The following is a 6,196-nucleotide window of genomic DNA, read 5'->3' as shown; positions in this document are numbered from 1 at the left end:
GAGGAAGGATGGTTAGTCTACTGGACTGGGAGTCAGGAAATCCAGGTTCAGTTCCTGGCTGTACCACAGACGTCTTGTGTGACCTTGGGCAAGTCATTTAATCACTCTGTGCCTCAGTTTCCCATCTGTATAAGGGGGATAATCCTTTCTCCCGTATTTAGAAGGAAAGCTCTTTGGAACAGGGGCTGTCACTTATTATGTGTTTGTACAGCACCTAGCACAATGGGACCCAGGTCTTGATTGGGGCCTTTATGTGCTACTATAACGTTGTATCCTTGGGGGAAGCAGTTTTAGGAAGAAATCACTTGAGACGCAGAGAGCTGTAAACCTTGAAAAGCGACCATTTTTATTGCCACACATAGAACTAACCAACAACCAGCCAAAACCGGCAGGGCTATCCCCTAATAATCTAACTCAGTTGCCATAGCAACAACAAGATTCTATTACCTCAACAACCAAATACACAACAGATAATATATGTTATGTGGAGAAAACACACTACTTGCAGAGAAAATGAGGTTTAAAACTATGATTCTTTTCACACCAAGCATTTGAGATGAAGCCGGCATTTAGCAAGTCCTTGATTTCCATTTTTATTGGCAGATGAGCTAAAATCCAGATCCATTTTCTTTTCACTCCCTGTTTTTCTTCAAATTCTCTCCACTTATCTTCATGTTCAAGAAACAAGCTTGTCTGTTGTTGCCCTGCTGCATCTGGCGTGTGTCAAACATTCACAGCAGGCCATAGTACCAGAATAACAATCTCTCTCAGCATTGCCGGGTTACCTCAGCCATCATCACCTCTCCATTATAGAACACCTCCAGCTGTTGTCTTCACTTATATAAAAAAAACAAACAAAAAAAGCTGCCATTGGTATGACAACAAATAGACTAGACCCCTAACTGGACAGTGATAATAGTTTAGTCTTCTGAGGGTTGTAATATTTTGGTTTAATTTTATTGCTGGCTTTAGTGTGCACAAAGTGTTGCTGGCCTATGATATACAGGAAGTCAGAGTAGATGATCTGAAGGTACCTTTGGGGCTTAAACTATGAATTTATGAACTATGGCCCTGATCCTGCAATGAACTCCATGTCTGAGGGTCCTTATAACTGTGCGGAATACCATTGAAATCAATGGGCAGAACTGGTTGGAAAATGGATCAATGTTTTCATTCAGTTTTTTGGTCGAACTTTGAAATCTTAACCAAAAATGGTATCAAAACTTCTAATTTTTTCAACCTGGTCAAAAAAAAAAAAAAAGAAAAAAAAGAAAGACACTTTCTTTCTTTTATGAGACTTTTGACTGTTTCAAAACATCAAAATGCAAAACACTCCCAAAAAGATTGGAGAAAAAAAAGTCTTCAAAATGACAAATTTTAAAGATTTCAACCATGTCTATTGAACCAGGGGTGCAGGGTTCTGACTCCCAGGAACAACTTGCAGGATTGGGGCATAAGGGGTGTGTGAAATTCTGGAACTGGGTTTTTTGGCTTTTTTGCCAAATTATTCACAATTTTGCTCCTGGCAATATTAGATCCCCCGAATTTGCCACCAGCACACTGAAACAGCCAAATGTGCCATTCTTCTCATTTCTTTAGAGCAAAAATCAATCTCGAACTGAATAGAGTTAAAGCAGTTGAGTTTTTACTTTGCTTGGAAACAGGATTGTTTCAAAGCGAACACGAGTTCATTTTTCTCCAAAATGGGTTATTTTTTATGCTCTTCCCCCCCTACCCCCAGAAAAAAAAACATTACATTTCACCGGTTTGTTGTGCAATGGAAATTGCACAAGCCTGCATGCTGAACAGGTTTTGAACTGTGAACATTTCTCACAGCCTTCATGATCAGGGGATTACATTTGGAAATGCCTCATGTTCTGAAGTAACAAGGGTCTCCGAGAGTATATTAAACTCCTAAAGCAAGTGTTTTTCTTTGGCTATGCAGGCCCGTTTTCCATTACAGCCTAGACGTGACAGGAACAGATTATATGAGGCCTCTAATTACCTTTCCTAAACTTAGCATGACCTGTAACACTGCCCTGTGGCAATGAACTTTCTCCCCTCTTACACTCAATGGGTTATTGTGCTGCTGTCTCACTCCAGCTGCTTGTCATTCTAGAGAAGTGCTGACTAGAAGGCAGAGGGTTTGCATTTGATGATTGACACTTATTGCTTCAGACAGACAAGGGTTTAATTTCTCTCTCCCTGGGGAAAAGTGATGTTTGTGAAAAAAACACGGGCCAAGCTCCTGTCTGTCACTGAAAGATGAGCTAATCTTTTCTCTTGACACCATGTGAAGCTGTGAGCAGGGGTACAACAGTCCTCCTCATCTCACCACCAGAAATCACAGAACAGGCACATTGCAAAGATTGTTTTGGCAGCTGTCCTTCTCTCTTTTGCACTAATTTGCTCTGGTTCGTACAGCACTGCTGTTTCACTATAAGTTCTCATGATATAGAGCTAATGGAATTTGTGCTGCAGAACAACATGGGGGGGAAATATCCCTGTAGGCCAGCTCCTCCGCTGGTGTAAATGGAGGATGTCAATTGATTTAAGTCAGTGTAGCGGCACTGATATATGCCAGCTGAGGATCTGGCCCTATAGTTTATTTCTGATGTTTTCCCACTGAACTTACCCTAGTGCTCACAGCTCTGGAGTGGTCTAAAAGATTGCAGGAAGTTGTTATACAAAGTGAGTAATAAGAGTGTCTGTCAGTGCTGTCTAGTCATTAGAGCAGGGGGTTGGGAGTCAGGGCTCCTGGGTTCCATTCCAGAATCTGCTACGTAACTAGAGCTGTTCAGACTCATCAGTTTCACATTCTATTGGGATTGCAATTTTTTTTTTAAGTTATGGTATGCTTAGTATCCTATTCCTTGAGCTTAAAATGGTTACGGCAAAATGGTTCAGGTAAAATTCTGCATTGTCTAAGTTCACTTGGTTTTGCATAAAATCAGAAATGGGATCCATCCAGCTATGATGGTTGTTAGGCAAGGAATGAGTTATGTTTCTAGTGTGTGCGTATAGGTAAAGGTGGTGGTACACAGAAAGGTGATTTCCAGCACCAGTCTATGAAATTGCTTCTTAAAAACAGTTATGAGATCTCAAAGAACTACTGTCCACCCCTGCCAATGTCTGCAGATGTGTCAGCAAAACAGTATCAACAGCTGCTGATAAGTCTGGGGAAATTAATATGGACACATTAACTTTGTCCATCTCTAAGGCATTGGCCAAAGACAGTATGTTATGTATCTGTCTCTTTATGCTGTGCTCATACGTTCTCTGTCTCAGACTTGGGCGGGAAACCAGAATTGCAGGGAAGCCCAAAGTCGGAGGAAGTAAGAGTTTTGCCACCACAAATGTCAGAACAACTTTTCCTATCAAGGGAAAGTTGAAGACAGGCTCATAGTTGACAAGGTTCTGTCAAGTGATGGCTTCTTGGCTAATCACTTCTTATTTAAACACTACAGCTGGTTAGAATGTATTTATTTATTTTTGCCACTGAAAATTTCAACTTTTCATCAAAACACTGAAAACTGATGAAAACTAAACCATGTTCTACTGAAACCCAGGCCAATTTTTGGTTTTCCACTAAAGATTGGGGGGAGGGGGGTGTTCCAATGGAAACATGAAAATGGTTGAGGAAAGCAGACACCACGTTTTCTTTCAAAAGTTGTGATGGGAAATGTTTGATGGAAAATCTTTAACTACTAGCCACTTACCCTTACCGTGCCTTGAGGTTTAACTGGTTGTTTGTAAGGCTACGGCCACACAAGAATGTATAGCATTGGAGCGACAGTCATGCAGTTGCACTTCTATAAACTCTCTAGTCTAATGTAACCACTCTAAGCCGATGGGTGAACACTCGCCTGCCAGCTTAACTACTCCAGCCCTGCAAGTGGCTGTTGCTATGTTGTCGGGAGAAGCTCTCCTGCTGACCTAGCTAAGTCCAGGCAGGCGCTTAGGTTGGTGTGACTTATGTCACTCGGGGGGTGGCTTTTTCACATCCCTGAGCAACATACTTTATACCGCAATAAGTGCTAGTATAGACATAACCTCAAACAGCATGAGACCTTCAGATGAAAGGTGCTACTATATGCAAATAAATTTCCATTATTGTTATGATTCTACAACAATGCCCCTGTTAAGTAGCCAGAATATATGGCGGGAATTCTTCCTTCCATGTCTTCATGAAAGACTTAGCTGTATCTTGTTTTGCATGTCCTCAATCCAGGAGGTGTTTCCTCTAAACAAAAACATACTAAAGATGCCCCATGCATTTGAAATGAACCAGGGAATTTTTCCCCTTCCACCAGGAGGGGAGGATGGCTTGTGATAAATGTGTTGCTCTAATAAACTTAGGTGTGAAGGCTGTATGGGAATGTGATGCAACAGTGAGAGTAGGGAATGCTTTCTGATGGGAATGTTAGAAACCTACCATAGGTCCCTAGGGAAAAAGAAATAAAAAGAGTCATAGTCAGTGTGGCTTATTACATGTCTTTGTGTTTATGCTCACTAAATAGGAGAGGAGTTAGTTTGTGGAATGATTTTTATCCTGGATCACACTGAAAACTGGGGGCCTGAAACAGTCTTGGGGCCAGACTTACAAAAGAGCTCAGAATCCATTAATTAATATAATAACACCTAGCTCTTATATAGCATTTTTCATCTGTAGAGCTCAAAGCACTTTACCAAGGATGTCAGTATTGTTAGCCTCATTTTACAGATAGGGAAATGGAGGCATATAGAGATGAAGTGACTTGCTCAAGGACAATCAGCAGGCTAGTGATGAGCTGGGAATATAAATTAAGTGGATCTTTCCACTTCCAGCCAGAACCACGGAAGAACATAAAAATGGGGAAAAATTAGAGGCAAATGCGAACTTAACTTTTCCAAAAAAGATCGGCTTCTAGCTTTGGGTGAAGTTGAGATTGATTTTTCTTGTATCCAAAGTGGTTCTCCCATCCCCAAGAACTATCACCCTCCAGAATTGCAGGAGATTGAGTCTGGGATTGCCCTGCCTGTTTCCGTTATGCAAACTGTCAGTGTTTAACCCTGTTGGACTTGCTTCAATTGCACATGATCCATTTGTCACTGAGTGTTGGTCGCCGCTCCACCATGGGTTCTAGAATGCCTTTTGGTGCAATCGGCTGTCATTGCCCAAAGGGAAGGGCCAAATCTGGGGGCGGGGGGCGTGTGAAATAAAGTCCTTTCATGAAACACATGGATTATTTCAATTTGAAGACCTAATAACTAAGCAGAGAAAACAGCTTTGGCTATTCTCAGGATATAAATATCTTCTTTCCAGTCATCACGAGTTTACGCTGACATTAATTCCTGTAAAAGTGTCACAGTATCTAGTAAAACCGTAGATGCCTGCTGCTTATTTCCTGCCTTGCTCCAAGTAGTCATGAGAGCAAGTGAGTATCTGGATAAAGCCCTGAAGCTTTGCCTGAGACAGCAGCAGAGCACAGAAGCCTGGGGAGATCCTTGGGACGAGGATCCCATGGTTACAGCGGGCTCAGATAGAATGCACACAGGGTAGCAGGCTTCATTGCAAGCCATAGCCAATTACAGCTGGCCAACACAACCTGGGTCATCTTGGTGGGGAGGAAAATGAAGGGTTCAAGAGGGGAAGGAAAACAGGAGTCCATCCTGTGGATGGGGCTGACTGGAAACACGAGTTTGGCTGCAAGCAAGGAAGGGAATGGCGTGCTCATGATAGTGCTTTGCTGCTTCCAGTTTGGGGAGGACACATTTTGCATGGAGACGGAGCTACTTGCATTCAAGTTCCACCTCAGAGCCTTGAGAAAGGGGGATAGGATAGCTATGGGGGGAGGGATAACTCAGTGGTTTGAGCATTGGCCTGCTAAACCCAGGCTTGTGAGTTCAATCCTTGAGGGGGCCATTTAGGGATCTGGGGCAAAAATTGGGGATTGGTCCCGCTTTGAGCAGGGGGTTGGACTAGATGACCTCCTGAGGTCTTTTCCAACCCTGGTATTCTATGATATTTGGCAGAAGGATGCTTCTAAATGGGAGAAGACACTTGGGTAAGAAAACAGAAATAAATGTGCAGGGGCCTTCAGTCTCATACTGGGACAATGTTTCATTAGGGTACCTGCTTACTGGGGTGAGTCATCCTCTGACATCTGGGAGGCGTGGTTGTCACCTCTGCAAAATAAGGGGATGACAAAACACA

The sequence above is a fragment of the Chelonia mydas genome, chromosome 16 (genome assembly GCF_015237465.2).
Source record: "Chelonia mydas isolate rCheMyd1 chromosome 16, rCheMyd1.pri.v2, whole genome shotgun sequence".
In the NCBI taxonomy this organism is placed as follows: Eukaryota; Metazoa; Chordata; order Testudines; family Cheloniidae; genus Chelonia; species Chelonia mydas.
The sequence above is the reverse complement of the archived record's forward strand: the minus strand, read 5'-3'. Positions refer to the sequence as shown.